This window comes from Mandrillus leucophaeus, unplaced genomic scaffold, assembly GCF_000951045.1.
Source record: "Mandrillus leucophaeus isolate KB7577 unplaced genomic scaffold, Mleu.le_1.0 Scaffold2231, whole genome shotgun sequence".
NCBI lineage: Eukaryota > Metazoa > Chordata > Mammalia > Primates > Cercopithecidae > Mandrillus > Mandrillus leucophaeus.
Genome location: NW_012102290.1, coordinates 1 through 19,888, shown reverse-complemented (window position 1 = coordinate 19,888; position 19,888 = coordinate 1). Strand labels below are relative to the sequence as shown.

The window sequence follows — 19,888 nt, the reverse complement described above, 5'->3', positions numbered from 1 at the left end:
GGGCTGCATGATCTGCATTCCTGCCACTCCCAGAGCCACAAACCACCCGTGGGCCCAAACCTGGTCTTACAAATTAGGGTAGGAGGTGGCTTCTCACAAGTTATCCCAGGGCGATGCAGGCTGAGGGTTCGTAAATCGCAGGGGTCCCAGTGGGGGAGCAGCAAAGGGGACTCCGAGGAACACGTTCACAGGCACAGGGCTTCCCAGCACGGTGACTTGCTTGCCCTGAATCCATCCCAGCCTGGTGTTCCTCTGTGGCCCTTCAGCAGAAGGCCCTGGGGGAGCACATGGAGGAATCAGGAGTAGGCTGGGGACAGGCAGGGTCATGGCCCACCCAGCCTGGGGCTCCCCAGTGGGGACATGCTTCCTTCACTCAAAGGCTGTGCAGCTGATGGTATCCAGGTTCCCTCTCCATGAATCCAGGTCCACAGCTTCTTCCAGCATTGCTGTAGAAGTCATCCCCATGAGACCACTGACTTAGTTTCTCCTAGGAGCCCAGCAGCACCTAGCCACAAAATCTCCCCCATTCACTCAGGAACCCATCTCCCTTCTGCTGAGAGCTCTTTCTTTCTACAGGGTTGACACTCACCAAACTCTGTAGATCTTGGGATGCCACAAATTCATCTTCCCAGGGATTCCTACACTTCTGTCACTCCACACCCTCCGGCACCACTGCCGGCACATCTGTGCAGCACCTGCATGATTACTGGCTTTTTATTTTTTTCTTAAAATTTAATCTCAATAAACTCCTTTTAAAATTTTACCTAGAAGAATTCCAAGTAATGACATTTATGGAATTGTGGTTGATGAGTTAGGTATATTCTTATGAATACACACAAATATTCATGGATGAAAATGTAAAATTCTCAAGCAGTTGCTTCCTGAAATCAACCCATCTACTTCCAGCAGCATGGCACTTTGGGAGACTGGGCATGCAGGGGTCTCAGTCACCACACAGAATATGGAGGCCTGGGAAGGAAACTGCCCGGCTACTTACTTAGCAAGACCCAGGTGTCTTAGCACTGTTTCTAATGTCATTTCATTACTGAAAGTCCTGTCGCTGCAGCCAGGAGTGCAGAAGCACAGACTCTGCTCCTCACACCTCCACAGTGCTCAGGATAGTGTCCCTCTAAACCCCTTGCAGCGTGTGAACAACCCAAGGGCAGAACTCGGGTCTTTTGTGCACTACCCACCCCAAGAAGGGAGCTCTGGTCCTAGGTTCTCGGCAACACCAGAACATTGATGCCATCAAAGTACTACATAGCTCTCCACGGACACTCAGAGACCTCTGAAAAATAACCTCATTTCTACCAGTGGAAAATCCTCTCCCACCCCATCTTCTGAGAGCCCTCCTCCCCCATTGGATATGTCACCCTTGGTGGGGGCTGCAAGGATCCAGATAGCCCACAATAGGATCTGGCCTGGGTGCACCCAATTCCCACTCATTTGGCTGCCTGCCTGAACTCCGTGAACATCGACGGCTGCTGCTGGCCTCAGAGAGCTTCGTTCGGGAGCCAGAAAGAGCTTCTTGTTAACTGGTAAGTGCTGAATAGGCAGGCAGAGGCAGCTGAGTTACTGAAGAACAGCATCAGAACAATATTCTCAAAGGAACTGATCAAGCAAGACTTTCCTGTTCTGATTTACATAAGAAGCTGATGATTAACTCTTGAGCTGGGGAAAGATAATTTGATCGGCTTTGGACTTCCGGAATGGGGGATATAGAAAAGACATTCCAGACCAGGCAAGACATTTTAGGATTACGAGTGCCAGAGACCCAAGGATGAATGAGGTTTCCAGACCTGCCTGTGGGACAGAGAAGCTGAGAAGTTTCTGAGAAGAGGAAGAAGGTTGCTGCTGGGACAAGCCAGTGGCTCTGAAGGCACAAACACTGCCAGCTCAGACTGGCAGCCCGGCTGGCCCTGCCAACAAGAGTCTTCAATGGTCATTTGGTCTACAGCCTCCCTGGCAACCTTGAGGCCTCTTAGATTATATTACTTCCCCTCTGGCCTTTCATAGTTGCCACCAAAATGATTCTCCCTGGCCTTCAAATCTGTCCCTTCATCTGACCAGAAATATTACCAATTCTCTACACCACTGCTCACTCAACTGTTTTAAAGCACTTCACACAAACTATCTTGTTGCCAACACCACCACCCACAGTGTGGATGTCTTTCTTCTCCAGCTTCTTCTTTAAAATCCAATTTAACCGCCACCTCTTCCAAGAACCTTCCCCTGATTCTCCTGAACTTCTCAGTGCTTTGCTTTTCCAATCTCTCTTATTCTCTAATAAACCGTAGCCATGACTCTCTTCCTCCTTGGAGTACACCTAGGACTTTTCCAGGTAGACATTCATCACAGTTTCTTACATGTGCCCTGTGACCTCCCAAAGCTCAGTCCTAGACCTTCTGTCTTCACAATTTGTACCATTCACACTACCAAATTCACTATCAATTTACTTGACTTTTTTTCTTTAAATGGACATTTTTAAAATCTATTAAACAAAATTGTATCTACCTAGTGCAATAAGGATAGTGTTTTGGGAAGAGCAAGCCCATATATCTTGCATTTCTATACCACAAAACCATTCCCTTACCTCTAGCAATCATTACAACGAAGGGGAGGTATATGGTGGAGAAGATCCCCAAAATAGGACAAACAGGAAAATCCTGCCCTTCTGTACAGTGAATTTTGGAAAGGAGAAGGGAAGAGAGGTAGGGAAAGCATGTGTTATGCAAAGTGCCCTGACTCCCCCTCTTAGACATAGGTCCTAAAGGGGTACAGCAATGGGGGAAAGTGATGGGGTGCAGTAATGGGTTGAAATGTGTGCCAAGGATGAAATGTATGGTAAACAGTGAAGGGTTCTCCAGGAGGATACTGACAGACGGGTTCCACATCTCAACCAACCTGGGGCAGCCACAGCAGAGCAGAAGTGGTTGGGCCAAGAGAGATCTCAGAGAGTGCTCCCACTTCCCTTGGAACCCCAATTCCTTGAAATGGATCCAGACATCACTGTGTCGCTTTGAAGAAAACTCAGAGGAGACTACCAACCTGGCTGGGAGCTAGAGGAGGAGGAGGAGGGCAGGGGGCTACAGATGTGCTTCATGGACTCGAGAACAGAGTGAAACCACAGCCTGGCCTGTGCTGCAGCACAGTGCTGAGCACTGGGCACGGTGAGGTGGGGCACTGAGCCAGCCAGGGAGGGTCAGTGGGCTTTGATCAAGACGAGAGGACAGACCGTGAGCTCACCACATGAGAATTCATCCTCCTCCCAGGAGCCCGGCAGCAGGACATTGCTGTGGAGACCACAACAATGCAAGGACTTCTTCAAGTGGGTCCAAGCTCCCTCTGCCCTCTCACTCATGTGGTCCTATTAGCATCCCTTGACTTACACAGCCAGACACCATCTTGGCAAAGAGTGTGGGTGGGGTGGGGAGCAAATCTGAGAGGCTATGGATTTATTTGAAGTGATTATGCTATCTAAAGAGACTGTTTAAATTACTGAATAGGACTTTACCAGATTGAGTTAGAGGTACAACAAAGCAATCAACATAATCAGATTCACAGATAACCTAGGTGTCAGACTAACAGACTGGGATTTCTTCAAGCCTCGCACACACATTATGAGTTAGGGGCTCAGTTTCATTTCACAGACAAGACAGCCATTGTTGGGAAAGTTTAAATAAATCACCTAAGGTCACAGAGTAAGCAACAATTTGAGGGAAAATCCCTTGTATTTGCAGAGGAGAAACCCTAATATTCAATTACCAGAGTGGTAATTACTTGTTTAATAGGAAACTCAGCTAAGCCATTAAATGCCAAAAGATTCATATAAATATTTTATTTTAATTGAAACTATAAAATGTAAATTCCCTCACCAACAGTTTGATACAGGGCCTTATGTTTGCAGAGTTGGTCTGCTGACTCGAGTTCCAATGTGGATCATCTTGCATAAACCACCCACAAAATTCAGTGTCCTCAAATTGAAGTTTCGGTTTCTTTACAGTGGGTGCAAACTTAAGGATGCCTGCAAAACCACCTGAGTTTAGTACATTTGGGATTTTTATACTTTTCCTGCAAATATTTTACTTCTTTCTTGTCAACACAAAATTTGACAACAATATATATATCTCTGTCTCTCTCTCTCTCTCTCTCTGTCTATATATATATATGTATATCTGTATAGTATATATATACATACACACACACATATGGATTTTTGTTTTGTTTTGTTTTGAGATGGAGTTTCACTCTTGTTGCCCAGGCTGGAGTACAACGGCGAAATCTAGGCTCACAACAACCTCCGCCTCCCAGGTTCAAGCAATTCTCCTGCCTCAGCCCCCTGAGTAGCTGGGATTACAGGCATGTTCCACCATGCCTGGCTAAATTTGTATTTTTAGTAGAGACGGGGTTTCTCCCTGTTGGTCAGGCTGGTCTCAACCTCCCGACCTCAGGTGATCCACCTGCCTTGTCTTCCCAAAGTACTGGGATTACAGGCATGAGCCACTGTGCCCGGTGACAGCAATATATTTTTTTGAGACAAGGTCTCACTCTGTTGTGCAGGCTGGTAAGCAGTGGGCTGATCATAGTTCATTGCAGCCCAAACTCCTGGTTACAAGCAATCGTCCTGCCTCAGCCTCCCAAGGAGCTAGGACTACAGGCATGCGCCACCTCGCCCAGCTGCCCAGCTAATTTTTTTTTTTTTTTTAGAGATGAGTTCTAGCTATATTGCCCAGGATGGTCTTGAACTTCTGGGCTCAAGTAATCCTCTTGTTTTGACTTCCCAAAGTGCTGGGATTATAGGCATGAGTCACTATGCCTGGCCCGATGCAATATTTTTTAGCCATCTCTTATCAAGAATTTTTTTTCCAGACATAATTTGATTTTCTTTTAACACACACAGTTCATTTGTTCTCATGATATTTCATTGATTATGTAATTACAATAACAAGTGCAATTGACAAAACGGGTTTGGAAGTGAACAAACCCGATTCTTGCCAAGAAACTGGTGAGAAGAGAAATGTACAGAGGTGCTGGAAAATGGCCCCTGGCTCAGTGGTCAGCATTTCCTTGGCATAAGTTGGCAGGTTAATTGCAGCAATCAGTGACATGGTGGTGAGTTAAGAAAGCTTCTGCTGAATAGCACTTGACAATATCTGTGGTCTTTTTACATCTTCAAAATTACCTTCTAAGGTGGATTGTATTAACCTAATTTTTCATATATGATAACAGCCATTATTTCATGAGCAAAATTGGACCAGACCCTGTGTGAAGAGTTCTGTTTATTCCTTCTTCTGCTTTTCACAACAGTTTTGTGATACGGGCTCAATTTTTACTCCAGCTTTACAGGGGAGTGAACTGATACTTAGAAATATTATGCAACTTGGCAGGGTGCGGTGGCTCATGCCTGTAATCCCAGCACTTTGGGAGGCTGAGGTGGGCAGATCACGAGGTCAGGAGATTGAGACTATCCTGACCAACATGGTGAAACCCCATCTCTACTAAAAATACAAAAATTAGCTGGGCATGGTGGCACGCCCCTGTAGTCCCAGGTACTCTGGAGGCTGAGGCAGGAGACTCACTTGAACCAGGGAGTTGGAGGTTGCAGTGAGCTGAGATCGCACCACTGCACTGCAGTCTGGCTACAGAGTGAGACTCCATCTCAAAAAAAAAAAACAAAAGAAAAAGAAAGAAAAGAAATATTAAGCAACTTGTCTGAGGTTACCTAGCTAGGAAGTGAAGGAGCTAGAAATCACATGTCTGAACATTTGACATCAAAGTCCATGAAGAACCAGGGTCTCAGAGAGGTTAAGTAAGTTGCCCAAACCTCCACAGCTAGTCCTTTAACCCCCAAACCAGGGCTTTTCCCCTCTAAGCTTAGAGCTTTTAAGGAGGCTTCCTGGGAAGGTTTCTTTGAAGAGGAGTGAATGGTATGTGTGTCGCTGAGGAGTAACTTTTCCTGGGTCTTCTGTGTTCTCTCTCCAGATACTGTCTTCCATGGCCGAAGGCTTATTCCACAAAGCCGTCATGGGGAGTGGGGTGGCCATCATCCCTTACCTGAAGGCCCATGACTATGAGAAGAGTGAGGACATATGTACACTGTTAACACCTTGCCGGCTTCCTCTCCTCAGTTAGCAGAGAATGTGTTCGGGCACCTTCTCACCATGTGTTTGACTTTCCTTAGTACCATGCCCAAGGAACCTCATGCTGGCCCAAGGTAAACCTTATTCCTCCATGAAATGTCTGGTTCAATAGGAAATGGAACTAGCTACACAATGCCACACCACTGGTGTGCACAAGTGTGTGTGTATGCGTGTTATGGTTCTTACATCTTACCCGTGATTCTTTGCTTGTGATATATAACTCAGTGCCCTGTATCCTATACAGCTCTTCTGTGCCTACACTACTCTGCTGGGAATGGATACCCAGGACATTATGTTAAGAAAGATTCAGAGGCTGTTTCCAGCTCAGTGGGAAATAACGCTGTGACTGATTAGTGTTGTTTGGCTTGGGATTATAAGAGGCATCTATCACACGATATTTCTCATCTGTCTCTTGTCTTAATTATCTACTAGATCGTGAGGCCCTAGAGACCAGGATCTCTCTGTCCTTAAGGCCCCCAACATAATACTTGGTATATATCAGGCAGCCATAAGTGTTCTGAATGAATGAGTTAACGAATGAGCTGTTTCATTCAATGCATATTAATTAAGCACTGGGCTGTGGAGCTTTCTCTTGAGTATTAATCATTTTTGTGGTAAATTTTCCTAAACATCTTACAGAAAGTAACAGTATGTACCAAGAGTCGTAACATAGAGTTATAAAATTGTAAAAAAAATACCCTCAATAAACAGAAATGTTGATTTTGATAACATTCTCCATAAAACTGTTTTCAGTTTGGGCATATATTTATTCATTTGACACGCATCACTGGGTGCCCACTATTTTCCCTGCTCTGTTAGAGCTCTGGGATTTATCAGTGGAGAAAGCACATCCTAAACTTGAGGGCAATCTAATCTTTTTATCACCACTCCATGGACAGGATTAAATCCTGGAATCCATGGATAAGTTTGGGAAGTGGTCCCACAATTGTGCTAGACTCCACAGGCTTGCACGTTTTCCCAGGGAGAGGGTCTGTGACTTTGATTGGATTCTCAGAGTATCCATGACTCCCAGAAGATTGAGAACCATCACTTTCAGGGAGCGGGTTCTACGAATATAGAAGGTTCAGTGACAAGGAAAGCAGGTGTTCAGCAATGGGCCAGGCATGGAAGGTGGGGAACATCGAGCTTATAGGAGATTAGATGAGGAAGGGGTTTCTGGGGGGTGCAATGCCCTGAAAGGACATCATGGAGGGAAGGACATAGGCCTTATAGAATGAGAAGGATTGGTATAGAGGCAGGAAAAAGACAGGTAGGACATTCCAGGCTGTGTGTGGGCCTGGGGCTTGGGCAGGGCTGACAAGCTAAGAATCTGATCTGGAGCCCTGCCTCTACTGACAATGAAGGAGCTTGCAAAGCTGCTCCTCGCTCTTGGTGTTTCTGTCTTCATTTAGCACCTCAAGATTGGGCTTCTAGACTCTGGAGGGGCCAAGTACCAATGCAGCCAAGCTCACAGGACTGATCTCTTTGTGACCGTGAACCTTGATTCCATTCCATGGTCACAGACTGGCAAACTCCCATCCCCAGCTGTGGTGTTCACTAAAGATGACAAGGAGAGCCAGGCAAGAGAGTGAGGGTGATGCAGTGGTAACCTGTTTGCCATGTGCAACTTCCATTATAGGGGCCTGGGGCTAGGCAGGGGTGACAGGATGGACTCATATATGGAGGACAAACCTGTGTCTGATTGGAGGGCATTTTCCAGCTTCCATTTTCCTAGATGATTCCAATATCATGCTCTAACCTGACCCTTCTCTGCAAAATAGCTGCAAGTGGTTGCACATTTCTGTGGGAACAATGCGTCAGACTCTGAGGACCTGCTGAGGTGCCTGAGGACAAAATCCTCCAAGGAGCTGCTGACCCTCAGCCAGGTGAGGACAGAAGGGGCAGTTTTGGAGGGAGACTTGCCCTTTGAATGGAGAGATGAACAAATCCTACGCCTCTGTTATTTATTTGGATTTGGAACATTGAAAAGAGGAGGATTGGGGATGCTTGATAACAGCTGTAAAAAAAAAACAAGTAGGGGTATAGAACCCTTGTAGGTAATTTAAGAAAATTGTTGGGGCAGGGGTGCCATTTAGCCTGGAGAAGATTCAGCAAAGTACAAGGCTTGTCTCTAAGTCCCTGAAAGCATCTCACTGGATTGAGGGTCCACACTTGTTACGCATGCTTCCAGAAGCTGAAGTCAAAATCAGGAGCTGGAAGTTCTATTAGGAAGTCATTTTAGTTCTGCATAACTGAAAACTTTTCAAGACCTCAATTGTCTGGAAAATGACTGGGCTCCTTTAGAAGGTGGTGAGATGCCCACCTCTCCAGGTATTCAAGCAAAATCTAGCTGACCTCTGACAAACTTTCAATCAGTGACAGATAATTGGACCGGGTAATCTTTATGTCCCTTCCAATCTTGAGACTCTTTGATGACAGTCTTTGAACAAACAAGATGGTTATCTTTCAGATTTCAACATTTGCTAGTTATATGGTGTTTACTGAATGTCCATTCTGATCCATGCTAGACTCAGTGAGATGGATAATAAGTCCTGGACTTAATGTTGTGTAAAACTCTTTCATGTGCTCCTTTCTACCCAAATTCCAAAACAGAAACCTAAGGAAACCATGATTAGGGCTGAGTGTTGCTTTCTGAGACCCAAAATATATCCAGGCATGTCCAAGACACTGTCTCTCAGGGAGACACTTCAGGAAGATGTTCACACCAACCCCTACAGTCCTGACCACTCCATCTACCACCATTTTTCCCTTTGCATTTGGCCAGTAGTTCTGAAAGTTGAATATGCATCAGGATCACTTGGAGGACCAGCTACAAGAAGGTTCCTGGGCTACACCCCCACCCCAGAGTTTCTTATTGAGGAGCCTGAAGTGGGCCTGAGAATGTGCATTTATAACAAGTTCCCAGATGATGCTGATGCTGCTGGTCTAGGAATCACACTTTGAGAATCTCTGGGCTAGGCTGTATTAGTGTCTTCTCAACCTGCTAATAAAGACATACCTGAGACTGGGTAATTTATAAAGGAAAGAGGTTTAAGAAACTCTTCCACATGGCTGGGGAGGCCTCACAATCATGGTAGAGGCTGAAGGAAGAGCAAAGGCACATCTTACATGGTGGTGGGCAAAAAAAAAAAAAGGCTTGTGCAGGGGAGCTCGCTTTATAAAACCATCAGATATCATGAGATTTATTCACTGTCATGGAAATAGCATGGGAAAAACCTGCCCCATGATTCAATTACCTCTCACTGGGTCCCTCGCACAACATGTCGGAATTATGGGAGCTATAATTTGAGATTTGGGTGGGGACACAGCCAAACCATATCACAGGCCACTGTTTTTCTTGGTAGACATTATTATCATTCCAATTTAGCAGATGAGAAAATAAAACACAGACAAGTTTAACCCCCTTGCCCAAGTATGTGGCAGAGCTGCCAGGGACTGATATATTGAGCTGGGCCCATTGTGTTTGGTTTTAGTTTTTAAGTGCATTTAAGCCAGTGCTAGACTATGTTGGCTTTGCTTGGTCAGGATTTGGGACAGCAGATTTTGTGAACAGAAATAGCTGATGATTTTTTTTTCTTCCTCATTACAGAAAACAAAGTCTTTCACTTGAGTGGTTGATGGTACTTTCCTTCCTAATGAGCCTCTAGATCTACTGTCTTAGAAAGCATTTAAAGCAATTCCTTCCAACACTGGAGTCAATAACCATGAGTGTGGCTTCCCGCTGCCTATGGTAAGAATTCTGGCTGTCCATGCTGCCACTCTCTCAAATCATGATGCAGCTCTTGGCTTCAACAGTTGGGCATTTCCACAGATGACAGCAGGTGTTGTAAATGCTGAAGTCCACCAGCCAAGCACACAGTGATCACCTTTCCTCTCTCTGAAAGAGGGTAAGTGAGGACCGGGCCAGTCACAACAAGTGTCTGCCTTCCTCCTCATGTGATGAGGTTTAGGGTGGAAGAAACAATTATATAAAAAGGAAAGAGGGGATGGGTCCATTTCGTCTTTGTTCAAGCAATATTATGAATGATCATTTCCAAAAAATGCAGTAACCACTTCAGAGCTGACATTCAGATAGGTTTGAAAAACTTCAGTCCTTTAAATTGTTCATGTCCAGCCTTGGTTCTGGCATTTTGGTTTGAAAAACTTCAGTCCTTTAAACTGTTCATGTCCAGCCTTGGTTTTGACATTTTGACATCTGAGAATGCTAAGGTTGTATAAGTTGCAAAATTGTTAAATCATTTTATTTATTCAACAAGTATGTACTGAGCATTTATTAGAGACTTATAAAAACTGAGCATACGAGCTTTCTGGGAGCTTACACTCTGGTGGGGAGAGATAGATGAAACACGAAGTTGAGAAGATGATTTCAGAGAGTGATAGATGCTATGAAGGACACAAGTGGGGAGAGAAGGTATCCTTAGAGAGGATAACAGGTGGTCAGGAAAGGCTCTTCTAGGAAGAGTTTGTTGAGCTGAGGCCCAGGTGCTGGGAAAGACCTATGATTTTTTTATTCCATGTCTTAGAAAGACTCTCTTCATTGGAAATAAACTTTTCATCTGTGGAAGAGTAGAGAGTTCAAAGTCCCAATACTGTTGAAGTTCATTTATATAGATTGACCTCCTCATTTTAAGCTGGAGGAAATAGGCTTAAAAAATAAAGAGGTTCATCAGATTACAAAGCTAGTTGGTGGCTGTCTAGAACCAGAGTCCCGAGTTCATTGAGTTGTGAAAGCATGTTCTACCATTATTAATTTGACCTCCAGGACAATGTTTTGAAGTAGGACTAGGGATTTTTGTCCTCATGCTGCAGACGAGGCCACTGAATCAGAGTTCATGGCTTAAGTAAGGCTTTTCAGTGATTTTTGGGTGTGTGTTAGAAAGAAGAAGGCAGGTGCTAGTGATGACAACCGCCACTGTAACTACTGTAACCAGTTCCCCAGTAACTTCCAGTGCCAAGCACAGGCCATCCAAGCAACAACTTTAAAACAGGCATGATTTTCCCTATTTTAAAGAAACTGAGGCTCAGAGCAGCTAAAGCGGCTTTCCAACATTTCCCGGCTAGTAAGGAGACAGTGGTGTATAATTTTCATGCATTTAGGATCCACCTTTTTAATTTAATTTAATTTAATTTAATTTTTGAGTCAGAGTCTTCCTCTGTTGCTGAGCCTGGAGTGCAGTGGTGTGATCTTGGCTCATTGCAACTTCCACCTCCTGGTGATTCTCCTGCCTCAGGCTACTGAGTAGCTGGATTACAGGCACCCACCACCATGCCCAGCTAATTTTTTTTTTTTTTTTTTTTTTTTTTTGGTATTTTCAGTACAGACCAGGTTTCACTATGTTGACCAGGCTGGTTTCCAACTCCTGACCTCAAGTGATCCACCTGTTTTGGCCTCCCAAAGTGCTGGGATTACAGGCGTGGGCCGGTGCCCAGCCTAGGTACTGCCTTTAAATGCCGAGTTCTCTGCTTACCTGCTGTGTGATTTTAGGGGAGTGGCCCACCCTCTCTGAGCCTCCACTCCTTCTTCTGTGAAATAGGGCTCATCTTAGCACCTGCCTCACAGGTGTACATCAAATAACCTGGCATACAATCAGTGCTCAGTAAATGCTAGATATTGGAGTTATTCAAGTGACAGAATTTGCAGAGCTGAAAAGCCTGTGTGGGTGCTGAAATTCCATGTGAATTTGCAGTTAAACCCATTGCAAGCTGTTAGAGACCACAGGAAATCCCTGAGTTCCTTAATGTACAGAGAAGGTGTTTAGTAGTTAAAATATGCTTGTGGGTAATTTAAATGGCTCTGAGGGTTCCCTGAGATTCCAGGAGACAGGTACGGCCCTAGTATTCATTTAAGTATCCACAGTATCCACCATAGTGATTAATTACCCCAAGATTTTCAGCAGAAAACATACCAAGAAAATTCATTTGCCACGTGGATATTGTTTCTGACACCTCACGTTTTAAAGTTGTAATTTTGCCAGAACATGGTAATTTAACAAATAATCACATGAAGCGCTTACTACATACCAAGTTCCCATTGTAAGAGCTTTACAAATATCAACTCGCTGAGTTCTCATCACCACCCTCGCAGGAGGTACTTGCTGCAAACTCCGTCGTACAGATGAGGAGCCTGAGGCAGGAAGAGTTGAGTCCCTTGCCAAGTTTTCAGCTGGTGAGGGCAGTGCAGGGAGCCTGTGTTTTCAGCCACCAGCCTCACCACCACTGCCTGACCTCCCACTGTGGCTTCTCAGAGGCCCCACCCACAAAGGTCTTGAGAAGGAGAACAACAAACACCAGTTTGGAAATTTTCTGGCTTCTCTTTGAACTTGATGTCCAAGCCAAGTTGGGGCCTCTTAGGCAGTCAGGGCTGCCATAATAAAATACTGTAGACTGGGAGGCTTAAACCACAGACATTCACGTTCTCACAGTTCTACGGACTGGAAGTCCAAGATCAAGGTGCTGATATCGCTTTGTATGTCTAAACTTTTCTTTTCTCATAAGGACATCAGCCAGATTGGATTAGGGCCCACTCTAACAGCTGCATTTTAACATAATCACCCCTTTATAAGTACTATTTCCAAATAGTTGCATTCTGAATTGCAGGGGATTAAGGCTTCAATGTGTGAATTTTGAGGGGTCCACAATTTAGCCCATAATGGGAGCCTTCTCACAAGGTGGGCACTCGGGCCCCACAGGCTGCAGGTGGAATGACAGGGAACAGCTGCCTTTTACCAAAAGTGAGAAGAAATTAACTATCAGAGCAGGACACTGAGGCCACTTCCACACGTGGCTGCCTGGGCTCGAGGGCTCCTTATCCAGCTTCCCCTGTGAAAGTTGGCTGCCCATGCCCTCAGGGAGATGGGTTTACCTTCTGATGATCGGATGGCTTACAGAGTGCACTGCTTCTCTCCACAGAACGAGGCTCCTGAGATCCTCAGTGGCTCCAAGTCCCTTGCCCTCCATCTGATACAAAACATCCTGCTGAGTAATGTGGGAGGCTGCAGTACTCCAGAGACACACGCACTTAACAGATAGCCCTGGGTCACACTCAGGGGGAGAGGCCAGGGGCACAGACACTCCTCACTCACTCAGTCATTCAATAGACCTTTCCTAAGCACAGGTGTATTAGTCCATTCTTGCACTGCTATTAAGAAATACCTGAGACTGGGTAATTTATATAGAAAAGAGGCTTAATTAGCTTATGGTGCTGCAGGCTGTACAGGAAGCATGATGCTGGCATTTGCTCAGCTTCTCGGGAAGCCTCAGGAAACTTACAATCTTGGTGGAAGACAAAGGGGAAGAAAGCACGTCTTATATGGTCAGAGCAGGAGGAAGGAGAGAGGAATGAGGTGCCACACACTTTTAAACAACCAAATCTCATGAGAGTTCTATCATGAGAATAGCACCAAAGGAATGGTGCTAACCATTCATGAGAAACCACCCATACGATCCAATCATCTCCCATCAGGCCCCGTCTCCAGCATTAGGGATTACAATTCGACATGAGATTTGGTGGGGGACACAGGTCCAAACTATATCAATAGGTCCATAAACCCAATCCACAATCCCCAACCTGGAAGAGCTCCAAAAACCCAGAGGCTTTTTGTAACCCACCCAGTAGCGGAACCGGACCTCAACTGATTTGTGGCTATCAGTCATTTTTGTTCCCACACATTTATTCATGTTATTTATCCCACTATTCAGATGTTTCTCCGTGGATGCATTAATGTGGGTTTTGGGGTGTTGCCCCCACCCCGAGCCTGTGTCATAACATGCAGCATGGGTGCTACATTATCTACCTACAGTCTGAAAAGCTCTGAATGCTGAAACACACACAGGACTAGGGACCTGTATTCACCACACACCAGCCAGGCATCAGGCCAGGCTCTGGCAAGACCAGTCATTTACTCATTCATTCACTCATTTATTGTTCCATCACTCATTCATTCGTTTACTGCACAAACTTAGCAGTATCTGGTCTTACTCTAGACACTAGGATATAGAGATGGATTGTTTTCCTTCCTTTCTTTTCTCCTTTTTCCATCTTCTTCTTTTTCCATAAACGTTTATTCAGTGTGGACTCAGTGCCAATATTCATTTTGTTCACTTGCCCATGGAACACATGTTTAGTGAGAGTCCACATGCCCCTGCATTCCCTGGGCACTGGGGTGCAACATGGGGTGGACGGAGATGACAAGACACTGCAGTACAGTACACACGAAGCACAGCAATGTCCAAGGCCCTGTGGTGCACACAGAAGGGGACAGGCAGCTGTCTCGGGGAGAAGGATTTGGAGGATTAATGGAGCTTGTCTGGTGATGGAATGGGTGGGTGGATAAACTGGGAAGAACCAAGAGTACCAGCTGGGAGCAGAGGGTGTGAAGAGATCAGCTGAGGGTTGGCTGCAGCAGGAGAGAATGCTTTCAGCTATTGTAAGCTATGTAATGAGTATAGACTTCATCCTAAAGACTGAGAACAGAAGGAAGAAGGACACGATTTGATTTCTATTTTAGGAAAAGCCCTCTGAAACTGGGCACGGTGGCTCACACCTGTAATCCCAACATTTTGGGAGGCCAAGGCAGGAGGATTGATTAAGCCCAGAAGTTCAAGAATAGCCTGGGCAACACAGGGAAACCTTGTCTCTTCAAAAAATAAAAAAATTAGGCAGGCCTGGTGGTATGCATTTGTGGTGCCAGCTACTTGGGAGGCCAAGCAGGCGGATTGTTGAGCCTGAGAGTTTGAGGCTGCAGAATCTCTCCACTGTACTCTAGCCTGGGCAAAAGAGTGAGACACTCTGTCTCAAAAAGAAAAAAAAAAAAAAGGTAGGAAAACAGAAAGAAACAGTACACGCAGATATCCCTCAGGCCCCCCCGGTGGAGGGATGTTTGACGAGTTGCAGCTGTCTGATGATGAATTGGGACTAAGGTTTGAGAGATATTGATGTTATAAATCATACAGTGGGATTCTCAGGTGGACTGGAGATGGCCTCATGGAGAAGATGCTCATTGATCTGAGCCTTAGGGGAGGGGAACAACTGAGCAGAACGACATTTCAAGTAGAGTGGGAAGTAGGTTGTGTGGGAAAGTGCAAGAGGAATGGAAGGGCATGTGTTTCTCCTAGGCACGGTAGCATGCTAGGGGCTACTTTTTAAACAGTAAGTAGTTCTCTGATGCAGAAGGCATAGCCTTACCCCAGAACCCTAGGACTTTGCACTCTGACTGTCCTATGGGGACTCACCTGAGACTCTACACAGCATCTATACCCACCTTGGACACCCCCAGCACCATGGGTTCTGCTGGTTAGATGGCCAAAGAGGCCAGGCCCTTATGCCATAGACGGGACCTACTGCAGAGACCTCCCTTGCTCTGGCCTGATTAAAAACCACCAGCCTCCTGAGGACCCGATAAACAAGTCTGAGCAGCATTCTCCAATGTGGTGTACACTGCCTCGCCTCCAAATTAGGAAGAAACCCATCAAGGGCTGTGCTGCTGTCTTAGTGGTAGGAGTTTGAGCTACAACACCTTTCCAGCATTTCCTACAGCACCAGATCCCTGAATCTTCGTGGAATTTACCATGCACTCTCTACCATTAGTGCCTGGGGGAAGTTGAGAGGGAGAAGCCTGGGAGGCAGGCTGGTGCCAGGTCAAGGAAGCATTGAATGTCCTATTAAGGCACTCAGCAATGGGGCCTGGGGGAACCAACAGGACTGAATACCCGCTCTGGGCCAAGCAGCATACTTCTCTCTTCACATCTCATATAATCCTCTACATCCCTACAGATGAGGAAACTGAGGCTCCAAGAGACCAACTAGCTTAGGTAAGATAATAGCTAAGGGCTGGAGGCAGTGCTGGTACCAGGAGCAGGGCTGATTTCATGGATGTTCTGCCTGTGTAGTCACAGAGGACCCTGTTGCTCAGAAGGGTCCTACATTTGGTTTAATGCTCCCTTGTCACTATCTTGAAATTCTTAATGTTATTTTTTCAACAAGGAGCTTATGTTTTTACTTTGCACTGAGCTCCACAGATGATGCAGCCAGTTCTGCCCAGCAGTGACTCATTCTGAGACACGAGAGAGAGAGGCCTGTGGTCAGGAGCATGGGATTTGGATGCAAATAGACTTGTGAAAGAATCATGGTTCTTCCAGTTGGGCCCAACCACTTCACCTCTCTAAGCCTCAGTTTCTTAATCTGTGAAACGGGGCTAGTTTTGATACTTGCATCATAGGGTTGCTGTGTGGATTAAATGAAGCAATGTGGGTAAAGCATTCAGAATCATACCTGCACAGGTGAGTGTTTAACGTGTAGGTCATTGTGGTTGACCTGGATCTCCTATGACTAAGATTTTTTTTTTTACAGCACATCCCTCCTCAGTATTTGTACCTTGTGGCTAATGAATACTTCCATGACAAGCACTCCCTGACTGAAATCCGAGACGGTCTTCTGGACTTGCTTGGAGATGTGTTCTTTGTGTTCCCTGCACTGATCACAGCTCGATATCACAGAAGTGAATCTCTGAGCACCCCGCTCCAGGACCACAGCCCAGCCAGACTGGTGGCCACAGAGATCCATGTTGTCTACTGACTGGCTGCCTCCTCTGCCTCTGTTCCCTCACAGAGAGAGTGTCTGTGTCTGGATGGGAACGTGCCACGGGGACCTGTGTCATTCACCTGCCTTTCAGAGTTTGGGAATGCTGATCAGTTGTTTCTGTTTCTTCCCCTTCTTCAGGACCATGTAGAAAATTCTCATCTCCCTATAATTTTCTGGGCACTGTCCCCTGGGATTTCTTCTTTCTAGAAATGTCTTCCCCAGCATCTTAGCCATATGTAGCAATGGAACAAACATTTTAGCTATAAGGAGTAATGGAGCTCTTAAAATAATAGACTTCAATTCAACTATTGTAAAGGCAGACAAATACTCCACCCCGTAACATTGGATTCCACATTCTTCTCAAGTGCACATACAACATCCTCCAGAATCAACCATATGTTAGGCCATCAAACAAATCCCAATAAATGTAAAAGGATGGAAATCATGCAGAGTATCTTCTTCAACCACAAGGGAATGAAATTAGAAATCAATAACAAAAGGAAATCTGGAAAATTCATAAATATTTATAAATGAAATGGCACACTCATTTTTACGTTTTAAAAATTGTAAATATGCTTAATAAAAACTTTCCCATTTTAAACATTTTAAGCGTATAGTTCAATGGTATTAAGTACATTCATATTGTTGTACAACCATCACCGCTATACATCTTCAGAACGTTTTTATCAACCCAAACTGAAAATCAGTACCTATTAAAAATAACTCCCCACTCCTCCTTCCCCCAGACCCCAGTAACCACCATTCTACTTTCTGTCTCTATGATTGACGTTTTAGTTACTTTAGTGACTTTAGTTACTCAATGTAAATGGAATCATTCAATATTTGTCCTTTTGTTTGGCTTATTTCACATAGCATAAGGTCTCAGGATTCCTATATGCTGTACTATACATCAGAATTTCCTCCTTTTTTAAGGCTGAATAATGTTCCATTGTATGTATATATCACATTTTGTCTATCCATTTATTCATTAATGGACATTTGCATTGTTTCCACCTTTCGGCTATTGTGCAATGAACAATTGGCTATTGGCTACAATTGGCTATTGACTATAATGCTGCAGTTAACACAGTTGTAGAAATATCTGTTCAAGTCTCTGTTTTCAGTTATCTGGGGTATATGCCAGAGGTAGAATTGCTGGATCACATGTAATTCTAAGTTTAATTTTTTTGAAGAACTGTCATGGTGTTTTCCACTGTGTCTGAACCATTTTACATTCCTACCAGCAATGCACAAGGGTTACAATTTCTCGACATCTTGACCAACATTGCTGTTTTTTAAATAATGACTATTCTAATGGGTTTGAAGTAGTATCTCATTATGGTTTTCATTTGCATTTTCCCACTTATTAGAGATGTTGAGCATCTTTTCATGTGCTTATTGGACGTTTGTATATATGTTTTTAGAGAAATGTCTGTTTAAGACCCTTGCCCACTTTTGAATTGAGTTGTTTTTTGTTGTTGAGTTTTAAGAGTTCCTTAATCTTAAATATATGTGTGTGTGTGTGTGTGTATATATATATATGTGTAGTAGAAATTAATCCCTTACGAGATATTATGAGATATATGAGTTGCAAATATTTTCTCCCATTCTGTGGGTTGCCTTCTTACTCTGTTGATAATGCACCAAAGTTGCACAGTAGTTTTTCATTTTGATGAAATATAATTCATCCAGTTTTTTGTTGATTGTGCTTTTGGTGTCATATCTAAGAATCCACCACCAAATTCAACGGTATGGAAATTAACCTATATATTTTCTTATAAAGGTTTACAATTTTAGTTTTAAATTTAGGCCTTTGATCCATTTTGAGTTAATTTTTCTATATAGTATGAGGGGAGAATCTACCTTTATTCTTTTGTATGTGTTATATACTAGGGTGGCTATAATTTTTTTAAAAAAGAAAAAGAATAAGAACAAGTGTGAAGGATATAGAGAAACCAAAACTCTCAACTACTGTTGGAAACATAAAACAGTGCAGCCACTGTGGAAAAATGTTGTGGCTATTCCTCAAAAAGTTAAACATAGTTTCCATATAACCTAGCAAATCCAGTCCTAGGGGTATACTCAAGATAACTGAAAACTGATATTCAAACAAAAATTGTATGTGAATGTTCATAGCACCCTTGTTCATTATAGGCCAAAATGGTAACAACCCAAGTGTTCATCAATTGATGAATCAATAAACAAAATTCAGTACATACTTACAATGGACTATCAGTTTGCCATGAAAAGAAATGAAATACGAATGCATGCTACAATACAGATGAGCCTTGTAAACATTATGCTAAGTGAAAGAAGTCAGGTACAAAGGGCCACATGTTGTATGATCCCACTTATACGAAATGTTCAGATTAGGCAAATCCATAGAGACAGAAAGTAGAATTGTGTTTTCCAGAGGCTGAGAAGTGGGGCTCAGGGGGAGTGACTGCTAAATGGGTCTGAGGTTTCTGTTTGGGGTGATGAAAATGTTCTGGGCCTAAATAGTGGTGATAGTTTCACAACATCTTAAATGTACTAAAACCACTGAATTATATACTTTCAAATAGTAAAAGTGGCAGATTTCACTTATGTACATTTTGCCTTAAAAATATTGTTAGGAAAATGAGAAGGCAGACCACAGACTGGGAGAAAATATTCATAATACAATTATTTGACAAAATCATCATATCCAGAATAGAAGAACCCTTACAGTTCAGTAATGAAAAGAAAGTATTTTCCAAGAATGGGTAAAAGACTTGAACTTCGAGAGAAAGTCCCAACAAGGTAGATCTTGGTTGAATATGGAGGACTTTTTTTGAGAAGCAGAACTACTAACTTCTCAGACGTGAGCTCTTCATCACCAGGGATATAAGCTCTGCTGTAACAGGAAATTCCAGCCTCAGATGAGGAAGGGGGAAGTGAGGCTGGCTTAGGTAGCCTCTTGTCTCTGAGCTGTCCCACCCCTTGGTCTATACATTGATAGATGGGGACACAGAGCCAGCCCCCTGCTCCACGCTGCCTGCATGCCTGACCTTCCCTGACCTTTGTTCAGATGCTGGTGCACCTGTCTACTTCTATGAGTTTCGGCACCGGCCCCAGTGCTTTGAAGACACGAAGCCAGCTTTTGTCAAAGCCGACCACGCTGATGAAG

General features: G+C 44.2%; 1 pseudogene; it reads left to right on the top strand.

Annotated features, from left to right (window-relative positions):
• The first annotated feature begins 2,299 nt into the window (after positions 1-2,299).
• On the top strand, positions 2,300-19,882 carry LOC105540637 (annotated as a pseudogene).
• The last annotated feature ends 6 nt before the right edge of the window (positions 19,883-19,888 follow it).